This window comes from Schistocerca gregaria, chromosome 5 (assembly GCF_023897955.1).
Source record: "Schistocerca gregaria isolate iqSchGreg1 chromosome 5, iqSchGreg1.2, whole genome shotgun sequence".
In the NCBI taxonomy this organism is placed as follows: Eukaryota; Metazoa; Arthropoda; class Insecta; order Orthoptera; family Acrididae; genus Schistocerca; species Schistocerca gregaria.
Window position 1 is genome coordinate 293,004,090 of NC_064924.1, and position 17,062 is coordinate 293,021,151.

Sequence of the window (17,062 nt, forward strand, 5' to 3'; positions counted from 1 at the left end):
CCCATTTTGTCTTCATCTACATCCTCTTCCATTTCCATAATATTGTTCTCAAGTACATCGCCTTTTTATAGACCCTCTATATACTCCTTCCACCTTTCTGCTTTCCCTTCTTTGCTTAGAACTGGGTTTCCATCCGAGCTCTTGATATTCATACAAGTGGTTCGCTTTTCTCCAAAGGTCTCTTTAATTTTCCTGTAGGCAGTATCTATCTTACCCCTAGTGATATATGCCTGTACCTCCTTACATTTGTCCTCTAACCATCCCTGCTTAGCCATTTTGCACTTCCTGTCGATCTCATTTTTCAGACGTTTGTATTCCTTTTTGTCTGCTTCATTTATTGCATTTTTATATTATAATTCAATATCATTTTCTGTTACCCAACTACTTCTACTAGCCCTCGTCTTTTTACCTACTTGATCCTCTGCTGCCTTCACTACTTCATCCCTCAAAGCTACCCATTCTTCTTCTACTGTATTTCTTGCCCCCATTCTTGTCAATCGTTCCCTAATGCTCTCTCTGAAACTCTCTCCAACCTCTGGTTCTGTCAGTTTACCCAGGTCCCATCTCCTTAAATTCCCACCTTTTTGCAGTTTCTTCAGTTTTAATCTGCAGTTCATTACCTACTGTGTTCACTATATTAATTCGGAGTCTCTGTTTCGGGGGGACAAGTAAAATTCCGCGCTAAAGTTCGTTTTGTTCGTAACAGATAACAAAGCGACGTTTTCCGGCTACATAGGGCGCCGCATGAGAGATACAATGAGTCGTATTTGTCAGAGCTGCCTCCAGCCATACATTGCAAAACGAAATTGCAATTATCTGCCGAAACACCCAGAGAAAATGAACCTGACGAGACTTAGGAGGAACGGACGCGCTCTACGTCGCAATTCGATACTTTGCTGCATGCCCGACATGCGCCAGTTGGCCAAAATGAATCATTGAAAAGCACCTGTTGGGAAGGGCGGAAATCCGTTCGTTGTTTGACGCGGAGGGCGGAATCCCAGAGAGGGCGGCTGTGGTCAGGGTGGGAGGAAACATAGACACCTGAGGCGCGAGGTGTGTGGGGCATGGAGAGTAGGCCGCGGGTGCTGACTCACAGGAAGAGACGGGGGGCTCTCCCTGGTCCTGTGTGTCCCCCTGACAGGCTGCAGTACAGTGCAGCCTAGCGTTCCTCACGCAGCGCATCGTCTCACGAACGGCCCGTCTTCTGTTACAGGTGAGCCGCCAGTGGCCGCACCTGCTGCAACGACTAGCAACGTACCTGTAACGTAAGTACCTAATGTCAGTTACTACCTCGTACTGTGCGATGACCTGAACACTCGGTAATGGTCCGCTTATTGTGACCGTATTAATTTACTTTAATAGCTAACCCATCTGTCTACTTCAGAATACTGTTTAATGCAGATGCATCTGAGAAGACAACCACGATCCAGAATTGTAAGATGGGGTGGGGGGGGGGGGGGGTGAAAGAGAGATTTTACCTCCAACCGTATTAAAAATTTACAGAAAGAGCGAAGTAAGTAAATCGGCGCCGCTGTGCCCACCCCGACCTCTGGAATAGGACACCATCAGAGGACAGCCGCCAAAGAGAACGCGCACTCACCGGAATAGATTCAGTTCATTTAAAATACTGTAAACTGAAATAGTTGTGTCTTGTATTTGGAGAAAATGTACCTAGCGACTTTTGGGAGGGATGCCCTGTACATCGCAAATCGTTACTTCGCTAGCAGCTGCTGTACTAATACGAGAAATTATATTGATTCACGTTTAAACCACTTCAGCGTGTGATTCGTATTTCGAATTTGGAGAAGTGTTAAAATGAATTGATGTGACGAGTTCCTACTTGTCCGAACGCAAAACTGATGTGGAACGTTTCTAATACGCTCTTGAAAGCCCCACTTTTCTTAAAAGTGAAACTGACAAGCTATTTATTCCGTGTATGACTTTTGACGGTAACAACTATGGGTGCTATTGTCCTTAGATATTTATTACCAGTCTACAAGACCATCGAGAACATCGAATTTGCTACAACAGCTAGAGACAAGAAGAATCGTATTCCAGTTAAGTCTGTCGCTGCACAAGCTCTGCTGGATGGTCCTGCTGTTTTCGTCGGTTGTAGACTGAATTTTAGTTTATAAACGATACGTTTGGTCATGGTAACGGATGGTTTACTGTTGCCATTGTTCGAGGAGGTACTGTAGTACCTAGTGTTGCTGGACTTGAAAGTTTTGTTGACAGAGACATTATTGCCTTTCGCACTTACCATATTTCGGAATTGGCTAATAAGGATTTTGGTAAATCTGCATATGTCTCTCCTTCTTCCTTGTCATTGTATACTCGTAACAGGAGGAAAATATCTGTTAACGAATCTGTATTCATTTCGGTTAAAGGCAAAGGTGTATGTAAATATGTAAAATTTGTTGGTGATTGTACTGTATATTTCCATAAATAAATTTTGTTTTGCAAATTCTGGTAGGAGACGGATACTGGCAGAAGTAAAGCTGTGAGTACCGGACGTGAGTCGTGCTTCGGTAGCTCAGTTGGTAGAGCACTTGCCCGCGAAAGGCAAAGGTCCCGAGTTCGAGTCTCGGTCGGGCACACAGTTTTAATCTGCCAGGAAGTATCAGATATTTATTAATTCAAGGTTTAATTTGTTATTATTAGTGGTAGTTCTACAGGGTTTTTCTCCAGGCCTCAGATAGTAACAACACTGAACCATCTTCAAAATCTAGAAAAATGCCTTACGGTACCTCGGATTTTATGCACTAGGTATATACGGGGTGTGTTTTTTTTTAATTTAGGTCCGTTTTGTTGAAGACACTAGTAGTTCATGCGGATACCGCAACGAGTGCGTGCGTCGTGTACCGACATGCCTCGGGAAAAACTGTGCTGAGTTTCAGCTCTGTAGCTAACCTGTACAGTTCTGTTCTGTGCTTTCAAAATGTTTAAGTCTATCAACTCGCCCGCCGCGTGTGAGGGTCGCTCAGTGATACGGTTTTTGTCAGCAAGGAACCTGTCTGCTGCAGAAATTCATCGACAGATTTGCGAAGTGACGAGGATACTGTTATGAGTGAAAGCAAAGTGCGTAACTGGGTACGAGAATTCAAAGATGGCCGTGACAACGTCCATGATGAGGACCGTTCCGGTCGCCCTTCTTTGATTACAGACGGTTTGGTAGCTTCAGTTGAAGCGAGGACTGCTGGCCAGGCTGGTCGAGCGGTTCTGGGCGCTACAGACTGGAACCGCGCGACCGCTACGGTAGCAGGTTCGAATCCTGCCTCGGGCATGGATGTGTGTGATGCCCTTAGATCAGTTAGGTTTAAGTAGTTCTAAGTTCTAGGGGACTGATGACCTCAACAGTTAAGTCCCATAGTGCTCCGAGGCATTTGCACCATTTGGAAGTGAGGATTCGTGAGAACGGGCGATTCACAACAACAGGTCTCTCAAACAAATTTCCTGACGTGTAGTGATCAGTGCTTTACAACGTCATCGGAGCAGGCGGCAGGTTTTTATGAAGAGGGTGTTATAAAAATGGTTGAGAGGTATGATACGTGTTTGAACAAACTTGGCAACTATGTCGAAAAATAGTGAACTATGCATTTCCGAAAATAAGTTTACTTTTGTGTGTGTGTGTGTGTGTGTGTGTGTGTGTGTGTGTGTGTGTGTGTGTGTGTGTGTGTCTGCTTTGGGATGGTTAGAGGGCAAATGTAAGGATGTAGCGGCGTATATCACTAGGGGTAAGGTAGATAATGCCTTCAGGGGAAAGTTAGAGAGACCTTTGGAGAAAAGAGAACCACTTGTATGAATATCAAGAGTTCGGATGGAAAACCAGTTCTAAGCAAAGAAGGGAAAGCAGAAAGGTGGAAGGAGTATATAGAGGGTCTATACAAGGGCGATTTATATATATTAGTGTGCATAAAATCGGAAGTAGCGTAAGGCTATTTTCCTGATGTTGAAGATGTAGTGGGTAAATCAGTCGGAAGTACCATAAGGCTTTCTACGGATGATGTTGAACACAGAGAAGTCGCAACACTAGAAAATTGTATCAAAATGCAGGAAGAAGCTCTAGGCCAACGCTCCGTGCAACAATTCGCAGTTGACACTCAAAATAAGGAAGTGGAACGTACAACTTCCTGTAGAAAAAACTGTGTACCGGATCGAGATTGGAACTTGGGATCGCTACCTATCACGGGCAAGTGCTCACCAACTGAGCTAGCCAAATACGACTAACGTCCCGTCGTCACAGCCTTACTTCCGCCAATACCTCATCTCCTACGCTCCAATTAACGGAAGTAAAGCTGTGTAGACGGGTCGTGAGTCGTGCGTGGGTAGCTCTCTTGGTGATCTCTTGCCCACGAAAGGCAAAAGTCCCGAGTTTGTGCCTCAATCCGGTACACAGTTTTAATCTAGCAGGAAGTTTCTTGTCAGTCCACACACCGCTGCCGAATGAAAATTTCATTCTGGAAATGTAACGGGTACTAGACAATAAGACTCATGATTGTAAGACTACAGGACTACTTCAAACTACTGTTCTGCAGTCATATCTATTCAGTATCTGAGTTTGTGTACCGAACAATTTAAGGTGGAACGGTGACATAAAACTATGAGCAGGTAAGGCAGATTAGGATGTGTAGTCCACCTGCAAAGGAAGTAGCTCAAAATACCCTCATTCAACCAATACTTGATTACTGCTCGTCAATCATCTTGGAGCATATTTTGTGTTCAGACATCATGACCTCTCTAGACTGTGAAAAGCTCATCTGCAGAAACTAGCACGGTCATGCGAGACACAGCTGGCCCTCTTTCTGCATGACATAGAACAGGCTGCAGATACCGGCTCCCAGGTGGATGCCATATTTCTCGATTTTCGAAAGGCGTTAGCCTCAGTTCCGCACTGTCACTTGCTCCAAAAAGTGTGCGCGCTTACGGTCTATCCGATGACATATGCGGTTCGATAGAAAGTTTTCTAACAGACAGAGAGCAGTACATCGTCCTGAATGGGGTGGCTTCAACAGAAACAAGTGTAACTTGCCCCAGGGCAGCGTAATAAGTCCGCTGCTTTTCACAATTTACATAAACGATCTGGTTGATGGTATTGACAGCGGCTTACACGGTTTGCCGATGATGTTGTAGTCTACAGAAAAGTAATGAACAAATCGATGAGGCTTTGCAGAAAATAAATGCGTGGTGTAATGACTGGCAGTTATCTCTCATTATTAGTAAGTGTAACCTGCTGCGTATAACAAGGAGAAAAACCCCATTAATGTACGAGTACAAAATAAATGCACAGTCTTTGGAAGCGCTAACATTCGTCAAGTATCTGGGTGTGACTATTCGAAATGATCTCAAATGGAATGATCAGATTACACAAGTAACGACGAAGGCAACCTCTAGATTGCGGTTTATTCGTAGAATCCTAAAGCGATGCAATCCTTCAACAAAGGAAATTGCTTACAATACGTTAGTTCGTCCAGTCTTAGAGTATTGTTCGTCTGTATGGGACCGTTACCAGTTGGGTCTGATTCAAGAGATTGAGAAGGTCCAAAGAAGAGCGGCAAGATTCGTGACTGGTACATTTAGCCATTGCGAGAGCGTTACAGATTTCATAGAAAGTTTGAAGTGGGACACACTTGCACATAGACGACCCGCTAAACGGAAGGGGCTGCTCACTAAATTCCGAAATCAGATCTTTGCCGAAGATGTAGAGCGTATATTATTACCACCAACGTTCAAATCGCACAATAATCACCATTCAAAGATAAGGGAAATTAGAGCTCATGCTCAGGCATTCAGTCGTTTTTTCCCTTGCGCGATCCCTGAGTCGAACAGAGGAGAGGGGAATATGACTTTGGCGCGAATTGTGCCCTCCGCCACACACCGCTTAGTGGCTAACGGAGTATATATGTAGATGTAGAATCTGGGACCCGTACTAAATAGGGCTGGTAGAGGAAATAGAGAAGACGGTAAGAAGATCAGTATGTATCAGGTGCATTTAGTAAGCACGAAAGCGTCACATAGATGCTCATTTAACTTCAGTGGTAGACGCTAGAAGAGAGGTGTTCGGCCTCAGGTCGGAGTTTACTGTTGAAATTCCGGTTGTGTGGGTACGTTCCAAGAAGAGTCAACCAACATTTTGTCTTCAGCCTACGTAAATCCCACGAAAAAACCGTAAAAGTAAAATTAGATTGTTTCGAGCTCACACATGGAGGCTTACCAATAATCGTTCCTCCCACTGATCTTTCGTGACTGGTATAGATAAACGGTGAAGTCAAAGCCGCACACAAAGGACCCTCTGCCACATATCGTAAGACGTAGTGTAGGAGTCGGCCGCTGTGGCCGAGCGGCTGTAGGCGCTTCAGTCCGGAACCGCGCTGCTGCAACGATCGCAGGTTCGAATCCTGCCTCGAGCATCGAGCATGCATGTGTGTGATGTCCTTAGTTTAGTTATGTTTAAGTAGTTCTAAGTCTAGGGGACTGATGACCTCAGATGTCCTATAGTGCTTCGAGTCATTTTTTGTAATGTAGTAAATGACACGAATTGCCCTTTGACCTTGATTATGAGAACCACTTGTAATCTTTCCTCGGAAAACTCCTCGTCTCCTCGGCATCGTCGACAGTAATTACTCGAAGTTAATCGGCGGACGTGCTCTTATGGGAAACGACTTCGTAGCGCCTGCGAAATGCAAGCCGGCGTGCTCTGCCTCACTCGCGGGCGCCGCGCCGAACGCATTACGTTAATCGGAATCCGCTTCACAAACGGGCGAAACGGCTACCCAATACTCACCACCGTCGGGATTCCATCCAATCGCGTAAAGTACCGCGATCTCTCTCTCTCTCTCTCTCTCTCTCTCTCTCACACACACACACACATTCCCTGTCAGTTTCACCCGCTTTCAATTGTAACTTTGCCAAATGACAAATTTAATTAGCTGCTACAGGAGCGAAGAGCTGACGTGACGCAGTCAATCTGTCGGCCCGGTTCCCGGATCCGGCCACGGCTGGCCACGCGTCGCGTCCTGCCGATTCGTCGCCGGAATTCGCCGTTCTTTCATCTTTTTGTATCGTGTCTGACTGGGTGAATGGCAATTAACTTGCACGCTCCTCTCTCGCTCTCGCTCTCCGGTATGCGGCGCATCCCGTATCCGTCGCGCTTTCAATTTCCCCCGTGCATTATGAAGGGATTCGGAATTCGACCGTCACGAACAATTACACTCGATTGCGGATCCAATTAGACTGAGCACCGTTCTTCTCAAATTGGCTGCAAAAACTCTTCCGATTACGCCGGCAAAACCGAAAAGGGCCGGTCTGCAGTGCGTGTCGGCTTTCGCAGGCTTTGACAGCGGCGATTCATCTTGTGCCGCTTCGTGGCCGCTCGTGTCAAAGCACTCTCATCCGTCAACGGGCGTAGTCTGTCGGCGATTATTCGAGTCCAAAGTACCGAGCGAGGCAGCGCAGCGGTAAAGCACTAGACTCGCATTCGGGAAGATGGCGATTCAAATCCCAGTCCTGTTATTCCGATTTACACTTCCTGTAGTTTCCCCAGACCGCCTAAGCCAAATGCTGGGATGGTTCCGCCGACCAGGGTGACCGAGCGGTTCTCGGCGCTACAGTCTGGAACCGCACGATCATTACGGTCGCAAGTTCGAGTCCTGCCTCGGGCATGGATGTGTGTGATGTCCTTAGGTTAGTTAGGTTTAAGTAGTTCTAAGTTCTATGGGATTGATGACCTCAGAAATTAAGTCCCATAGTGCTCAGAGCCATTTTTTTTTTTTTTTGGATGGTTCCTTTCAAAAGAACGAGGCTGAGTTACTCCCCCATCTTCCACAATCCGAGCTTTTATACATGCCACTCGAGTGGCGTCACCGAAGTTGCGTGTGGATACACCTAGATTCCTGTGGCGTCACCTCGAGTAATGCCACCATTAGCAATGTCAGAAAAGTTAAAAGCGCTTCAACATTGTAACTCCACTTTCCTTCTCCCACGACCGATTAGCGTTAGAAGAGGCCTCTGTCTTTGAAGCGAACAGGCTTTTCTTATGCTTCCATATTTGTTGTTGTTGTTGTGGTCTTCAGTCCCGAGACTGATTTGATGCAGATCTCCATGGTACTCTATCCTGTCCATGCTTCTTCATCTCCCAGTACCTACTGCAACCTACATCCTTCTGAATCTGCTTTGCGTATTCATCTCTTGGTCTCCCTCTATGATTCTTGCCCTCCAATACTAAATTGGTGATCCCTTGATGCCTCAGAATATGTCCTACAAACCGATCCCTTCTTCTGGTCTAGTTGTGCCACAAACTTCTCCCCATTCCTATTCAATACTTCCTCATTAGTTATGTTATCTACCCATCTAATCTTCAGCATTCTTCTGTAGCACCACATTTCGAAAGCTTCTATTCTCTTCTTGTTCAAACTATTTATCGACCATGTTTCACTTCCATACATGGCTACACTTCACACAAATACTTTCAGAAATGTCTTCCTGACACTTAAATCTATACTCGATGTTAACAAATTTCTCTTATTCAGAAACGCTTTCCTTGCCATTGCCAACTACATTTTATATCCTCTCTACTTCGACCATCATCAGTTATTTTGCTCCCCAAATTGCAAAACTCCTTTACTACTTTAAGTGTCTCATTTCCTAATCTAATTCCCGCAGCATCAGCCGACTTAATTCAACTACATTCCATTATCCTCATTTTGCTTTTGTTGATTTTCATCTTATACCCTCCTTTCAAGACACTGTCTATTCCGTCTAACTGCTCTTCCAAGTCCTTTGCCGTCTCTGACAGAATTACAATGTCATCGGCGAACCTCAAAGTTTTTATTTCTTCTCCAAGGATTTTAATACCTACTTCCAACTTTTCTTTTGCTTCCTTCACTGCTTGCTCAATATACAGATTGAATAACATCGGGGAGAGGCTACAACCCTGTCTCACTCCCTTCCCAACCACTGTTTCCCTTTCATATCCCTCGACTCTTATAACTGCCATCTGGTTTCTGTACAAATTGTAAATAGACTTTCGCTCCCTGTATTTTACCCCTGCCACCTTCAGAATTTGAAAGAGAGTATTCCAGTCAACATTGTCAAAAGCTTTCTCTAAGTCCACAAATGCTAGAAACGTAGGTTGGCCCTTCCTTAATCTAGTTTTTAAGATAATTCGTAGGGTCAGTATTGCCACACGTGTTCCAACATTTCTACGGAATCCAAACTGATCTTCCCCGAGGTCGGATTCTACTAGTTTTTCCATTCGTCTGTAAAGAATTCGCATTAGTATTTTGCAGCTGTGACTTATTAAACTGATAGTTCGGTAATTTTCACATCTGTGAGCACCTGCTTTCTTTGGGATTGGAATTATTATATTCTTCTCGAAGTCTGAGGGTATTTCGCCTGTCTCATACATCTTGCTCAGCAGAGGGTAGAGTTTTGTCAGTACTGGCTATCCCAAGGCTGTCAGTAGTTCTAATGGAATGTTGTCTACACCCGGAGCTTTGTTGCGACGGGGGTCTTTCAGTGATCTTTCAAACTCTTCACGCAGTATTATATCTCCCATTTCATCTTCATCTACATCCTCTTCCATTTCCATAATATTGTCCTCAAGTACATCTCCCTTGTACAGACCCTCTATATACTCCTTCCACCTTTCTGATTTCCCTTCTTTGCTTAGAACTGGGTTTCCATCTGAGCTCCCTAACTAAAATTGATGGATAGTTGATTTAAATTGTTTTGTACACAGTTGCTTTAAATGCGTCAGCTACATTATTGAATGAAAATGAAGTTCTGTTTTAAAAAGCTGTAGCTTGTTGCTGTAACTCTCTGGAAAATAACTAAATAATCTTCGCAGAGAGAGTATAGCGTTTCTTACTTTTCCCACCTCAAATATTCCTTTCACTGAGTAAGTTACAAATAAACACACTTGATATGAAATCCTTGTATATGACGAGATTGCCTACAAGGCATTCAAACTTCTTGCATGAAATAACTACCGCTTTTTTAAAAAGATTTTATTGTTTATTTCAAGAGTGGAAATGGAAAATGTACTAAGTGCCAGATCTTATATTTGTCAGAAGAATGAAAAACAAGTTATCTCTGTTTGTACATAACTGATTTCTATCCACAAAATTGATAAGATATTTTGTTCCCACAGAGTTACGCTGCGTACCACATCACCGGAAAAAATTATATAAATCAGAAAATAAATGCTTCATTAAGAACGCTCTAATTACAATACCAGGAAACTGATTGGTTCTAGGTGCCCGTAAGATAGTACTTAGAAGTCGATTTTTGCAAAGGAGAAAATAGCAATCAGCCACTGCTAATAATGCTGTTTATCCACACAAATAGCGCCCTTTACCGGTTTAGAACTGACAGCTTGATCAATGGACAATGAACAGCCAACAACTAATGTAAACAAGTATAATATAAACGTGAACGCCAGTCTGAAGATAACCTGTCGGTTTGGAACCGGTAAAAGTGATACTAGTGTGAATAATTAGATCTATGAAAAGTTTCTGGTTGTTGGTTTCTTTACAAGGATCAGCTTGTAAAATCTTTCTTATTGTCACTTACAGACCAGTTCGTTTCCTGGTATAGCACCTAAAACGTTGTTAACAAACTATTGATCTTCTAGTTTGTATCATTATTTTGCGGTGATGCAATGAGCAGGATAATTGCGTGGTATCAAAACATCATCTCAATTTTTATGGTTTCGTACCATAGTCAGTAAGAGTAGAACCCTTATAGGTCACACTACCTGTATCCTTAGAAATCCCTTTTTTTCAGGAACGGGTTGAGGTATCATGTTCAAAAAAATCTCACATACTAAGGTCTACGGTCCCTTGTCGATGTAAAAAATTTTAGCTTTTAAGTCAATGCAGTCAAATGACATGGCAAATTTTTTTAGTTAGCAACTCACTCATCAAAACTTAAATGGTACTTCGCATTGACGTAGAACCATGAACTTACTGAACAAGCAAGGTTTCACAGTACAGGTAAAATAAATTATGCAAATATGTAAAATTATGTCACATTAATTTTTTTACCTTCACAAACTTACATTGCATTTGTGATTCGCCAAAATCTCAGGAACGAGTGTGATTTTGATCTAGTTTTCAGTAAAAGGTAGTGTGATTCACAAGGAAGATTCGTGTGTGTAGTTCACAAAACATTCGGGCTAATTGGCTGATCTACGAGGAAATGAAATTCGCTGTGAAAGAAATGCCTCTGTCACCTAGCGGTGAAGGCGATGGACCGTCCGGCTGCCTCTCATATATATATATATATATATATATACGGCATCCATAATGTTTCAGAGCAAAGCTGTACTGGTAATTGATGCAGGACTGCGCGCTTGTTCTTTAGGATGAGGTTTTGATAACCCTTAAACTATCCATTGTAGCGTTACACAGAACAATTCGACATTTGCGTAACAAGAATACTCCCATGGCGGGCTATACCGTTTTCGTCTCTGGAGACTTCTGACAGATCTTAGCAGTAATGCAAACAGGGACGAGAGCAGATAAAGTCAAGGCGTCTGCAATTGCTAGTTAGCGTAGCATGTTAATAGAACTCCAAAATTAATAAGTTGGACGAAAAATTACAATAGTGAATGCGAAATTATATAAAAAATTTGAACTTGAAATTAAAACTTTCGAGAAAGTCTTGGGATTCCTAGTATCGATATCTTGCCAGTATCGATATCTGTAACAGACAAAAATCGTCGAGATCATCGATTCCCAGTATTTGCGGAACCCCCAGCATGCGAGTCGTACGAGCAGTTGTCCAAACTTTTTAATACAAATCAGTTATGAACAGAGATAAATTGTTTTTCATTCTCGTGAGAAATGTGGGAGTTGGCACTTACAACGTTTACCTCTTCCACTTTTCAAATGAATCCTAAAACTTAGAGTGAGAGGACAATAATTATTTAATTTGAAAGGTATATTATTTCTGTTGCCCCCCATCCAACGAAAAATCCTATTCAAACTAGGTTAGGTTCAAATAACTCTGAGCACTATGGGACTTAACTTCTGAGGTCATCAGTCCCCTAGAACGTTGATCTACTTAAACCTAACTAACCTAAGGACATCACACACATCCATGCCCGAGGCAGAGTTCGAACCTGCGACCGCAGCGGTCCCACGGTTCCAGACTGTAGCGCCTAGAACCGCTCGGTCACTCTGGCCGGCAAAAGTAAGTTAGGCTCATTAACGAAGACTGTGCTACCAGCTGCCTGGATACAACACACCAGCTCATTTCCCTTCCGCGAACTTCAATAGGGGAATTCCCCGGTTCGAACTCGGTCGCTTTCGCGTCGGGCGCTAGCTTGGAGCACCAGACAATGGGCGCAAGATATTTAATTCAGATCTCCGCGCGGTCCCGAAATTCCATTAGCGAGATGGTATCGTTCTCACGGCACGACGCGAATATTGTGCCGCGAGAGCAGATTTAGGACTGGAATTTCCGGGCTATAATTAAAGAGGCTGCGTGCTCGCAGGTCGCGCGATGGACTGCCGGGCCGCTGTAGTTGTAAATCACCGCTCTCGGCCGGACCCGCGCTGCGGCGCTTCCTAGCGCACGTCCCCACTATTCATCTCCACGGTCTGCCTATCCCCGCCTACTCCTATTCGGCGGCGCGTCGTCTATCCTCCAGTTGTCATCTAGGACGTTTTCACCGCTCTGTCGGCGGGAGGGGGGGGGGGGGGGGGGGGGAGGGGGGAGGAGCGGCGGGTCTGCTCCGCTAAAACGCGATACATGCGCTTTTAGTGCCGGACCCAGATGTGCCTCGCTTATTTATGACGCAAGCTTCGTCGCATATCTGTAAAACATTGTAAGTGTCCGCACCGCTACAATTTTATTCAGGCAACGGGAACGATTACCATATTTCAACAGACCGCTTTGCTTTCGGTGCGTCTTCCGCAGACTTTCGGAAGCTTGCAGATGCACCCGTAAAAAGGAACGTTTGATGAACAGCTGTGGCATGTACGACGATATTCAGAAACGGGCTGGCGTATGCGCTCTGTACTTTTTATGAGGCTATAAACAGGCGACGCAGTCATGTACGCGGGGGTAACAACGTATTACGACAGGTAAGGGGTATTGCTGATGATCAGTGCGCTGTACAAGTTTGGCATCGACCCTCTAAGAATGTAAATAACAAACTGATAGTCATAGCTCCTCTGACGTGAGCAGACCTGCGAATTTTGTTGACTTCTTTTGTTTATGATACCACATGTTGTTTAGCGGACGTTCATTAAGGGGAGGTTTACTATCTTTGTCCCGAAAAAAAACATGTTCTTTTAGAATTTTTTTCTCGGAGTGTGTTATAGATATCAATGTCAATTTGCTCAAAATGTTTATTGATATTTCCTCTACAAACTGGAATTTTTTCGGCTGGAAATGTCGAAGAGCAAAGGCGGGAGTGCCGTCGGAACGAAACAAAATTACGATGTAGACCTCCACGCGCGGTATGTCACAGGTCAGCCGGCTCGTCTGAAATCAAAATTGAGTTGACGTTAGCGAAGTATATAAGATTCTTTAGGAGTTGTACCTCGCTGAAGTTATTTGGACTGTATGAAACAAACTGGCGGCCATTTGAAAAAAATGAGGTTTTTTCATCGATTTTTCGACTTCGTCTGCCAAGTAAAAATATTTATAGTTAATGGATCGGAATAAAAGTGGTACAAATCCTCGACAATTTAGTTAGCTTCGTCGGAAACAAAGAATCATGCCAATCGGTTCTGTAGATTTGAAGTTACCATACCGCGCGATGAAAAATCGTCATTTCGAGAAAAACGCGTTTGAAGTTTTGACTACATATAAATGCAATGTTACGCAACGTACGTTCAATCTGCTATTCCGGGTCCATAAACTAGTCGTTCATCTTCCTCATAGAGGGCGTTCTGCTCGATCTGGGCCATCCTGCGCTGCTCCAGAGCCGCTCGTACGGCCGGTGACAAGCGGTTTTCGGCCGCTTGAATCCGGTGGTCGTCCGAATGCGTCGAATGGAGTCTCAGGGTGACGTCCATCATTGTCATGGTCTTCATATTTTCTGAATGCCCTTCGTTGAAGCTGCTCACTGCTAGGAAAGTCGCAATTTCCACAGTCTTCGCACTAGAATGCAAATGCCTGGGAGCTAACTTCCAAACACACGCGTTCAAACTTTCATTTGAATTTTGTGTGTTTCTTCCCAAACACCGGTACAATAACTCGTCCTCCGAGAGAGAAAAAAACTGGTTCGTGAAAAAGGCCGATTTCAGGTAGGTACATTTTTTTGTTCAACCGCGAATAACAAACATTTCCGTTCCGTATTCGGGAAAACCGTTTCAGGGGTGGATTCTAAACACTTTTATGGATCCAAAAATGCAATTTCAAAAAATCTGTTTTTTGAACCAAAGGTAGTACACCTCCCCTTAATTACGTGAGGGACTTCCTTTAATATTTTGGATCCCCTTTCCCCCCCCCCCCCCCTTTTCGTTTCTTTTAAACAATGAATAATACACTCATGGAACGCAAACATATCATTTGAAGAGAGCGTTGTTGCTGAAATTTTAAAAGTTATGTGGTTTCACGTAACTTTTACCATTCTGATGAAGATAGTCTTAGAACTATCGAAAGCTATTTAATGCATTTTTTAAAAATAAGTGCAACCGGTGGGCTTACTGTTATATTTTATATAATTACATACACTAGTACTGAGCTCACAGCCACAAAATGTTTAAAATAAAATATCATGAATGATACACTTTAATAAAACCATGTTTTATTTGTAAAGCGTATTAAGCAGTGTTTTTAACACATAAGTAAAAACATTTTATTTTAAACATGCCAACCCTTACGGACAGACAGACAGACAGACAGACAAAAAGGTTCCACGGAAATAGTATTAGCTGTTCACACGCACCTTTAATTTATGGACCTTTTATAGGTGTATACATATACATTAAATGTGTTAACATCTCAGGGCGGGTTACGTCGCAATCTCTCTATCGGTGTATTAGGGATCAAAGCTTAAAACTCTTCTGGCTGAGCGTATCTTACGTAGCTCGTAGTCCAAGGAATTTCCGGTCGCGTCTAACCACACCTCAGTATACCCCAAAATTAGTAGAGAGGTTCACTCCGCTCTAGCGGTCATTTGTGAGCATTGAATATTATAAATACTTCAGAACAATTATCTTTTGGTGTAATTACGTGAGTTGAGACCATAGATACTCTCCTGTTCGTTTATCCGTTACTATGCGAACCATGATAACTTAACACCAAGATCCGTAAACACAGTTATCTCTGGTAATCGTATTAAAATTCTCAAGTGCAGGAAATTAATGATTATGTAATTTGTGCTACATTTAGACGCCTCTTGAATGACGAAACTGATATTTCACTGATGTACCCCATCAGATCACTATGCTTTTAAATCATTCCTAGATTCACAGTTTATATCACTTCTCGTAAACTCGATAAGTTGGATTAAACACCGCTTGCTTTCAGCTTCGTAAGGTATATAAATTTTCATTCAGTAAAAATCACCGCTCTTCTTGATCTTCACAGACCGCAGTATAAATAAACTGGATCCACCAATTTTCAAAATAATTGAATCCTTAACACTTTTCTTTTACCAGACACACGACGTTTTCTTTCGTAAGAACATACACAGATGACTGCTGCGTAAGTTTTTCAACGTACAGCTGCCATCAAGCGGGACTCTTTTAGAACAGTTAACATCGAACACTGACACAGGAGTGAATTACAACATTGCATTTTCTTTTATTAAACGTAATTTCATTATTAAAAACATAGGTCACAGTATCTAAGGGAAGCTTACGGCATCTTCTTCCTTCTCATGACCGTCGGTTCTCAGACGTCTGCGTCCAGCGACTTCAACTTTCAGTCCCAGGTGGAAGATTACTTCCGCTGCCGCTTAGCTGCCTACGCCGCTCATGAAACATAATACACAACACACACACACACACATTTTTTGGTTTCAAGTCAAATCATCATAATTTATTATCATTGTTCGTGTTATATTACACTTAACATGAATAAGTTCAGGCGGATATTCGCCATATGTCACTGCTGCACTAACTGATACTGTCAAAAAACCATGTATCATGACAAGACTTTACTTACTAAGATTATGAAAGACGAAGTTTATTTGTACTTCCTTCGAACTGTGTGATTACTTAGCTTTTTAATCTCTTGATTTATATGATCATTAAGAAAATTCTTGTTGGTAAACTTCAGCTTAGCTTCCTTCCACAAACGATTGTAAAAGTTCATGTTGGACACAGTAACATTACCTTTATATGCGCTGCAGAATATAACGACTGACTACCTGATTGCCACCCAGTGATTTCGATCGACGTGGTAGAGAACTCTCTGAATGAAATTTGACATTTGCGCGGCTCTTGTATCAAATTGGAGAATCCCGGGAACGCACATGACTAAGTTCAGTTCAGAGATATCATAAAGACAGGTGGGATTAATAATATGAAACAAAATATTATCCATTATAATAAAGTACACTGGTGTCCAAAATGAAAACAACAAACGGCTGTTTCCCCGTTCTGTGTCTAATTCACGATATAATCGCACAAACCGTTAACAATGTCGTTGCGATCGTATTCTGAGCGGAAGATGGCATTCCAATCAACGGTCAACCACCCCAGCAATGGGGTCAGGTCACTTATCAAGCGGCGTAATGTTTGCAGCGTAGTCCCACACCCACAATCGAAGCAGGAGAGCGGCGACCTGATGTGGCCCGATGGCTTAATGTGAATCATTCTGTTGTTTCTCGGATAAGGCGACAGTTTATAGAGACCGAAACTGTATCCTGGAGACCAGAACAGGGCTGACCAAGTGTGACATGAGACAAGAGTGGATCGTTATTTGGCTGTACGGACACGGCGGTATCGCCTTAGTACTGCATTGCACTGCACTGGCATCTGACCCCGGAGCATCCCCTGGACGTGTTGTATCGAGGCAAACGGTGTACAGAAAGCTTCAGCACAGTGGCCTTTATTGTTGGAGATCTCCTGTCTATCTCTGGCGTGTCTTCACAGAAGGG

At 43.3% G+C, this 17,062-nt stretch overlaps 1 protein-coding gene across 14 annotated transcripts in view; it reads left to right on the top strand.

The window, feature by feature from the left end:
• LOC126271885 (dystroglycan 1) overlaps positions 1–17,062 on the top strand; it is a 960,129-nt gene that overhangs the window by 852,228 nt on the left and 90,839 nt on the right. For 13 of the 14 annotated variants that reach the window (XM_049974256.1, XM_049974252.1, XM_049974250.1 and 10 more), the window contains one exon: positions 1,214–1,265. The exons of the other annotated variant lie outside the window; for it this stretch is intronic. The gene's annotated coding sequence lies outside the window, so the exon portion shown is untranslated. The remainder of the gene's footprint in view (positions 1–1,213; positions 1,266–17,062) is intronic. 14 annotated transcript variants of the gene reach the window in all.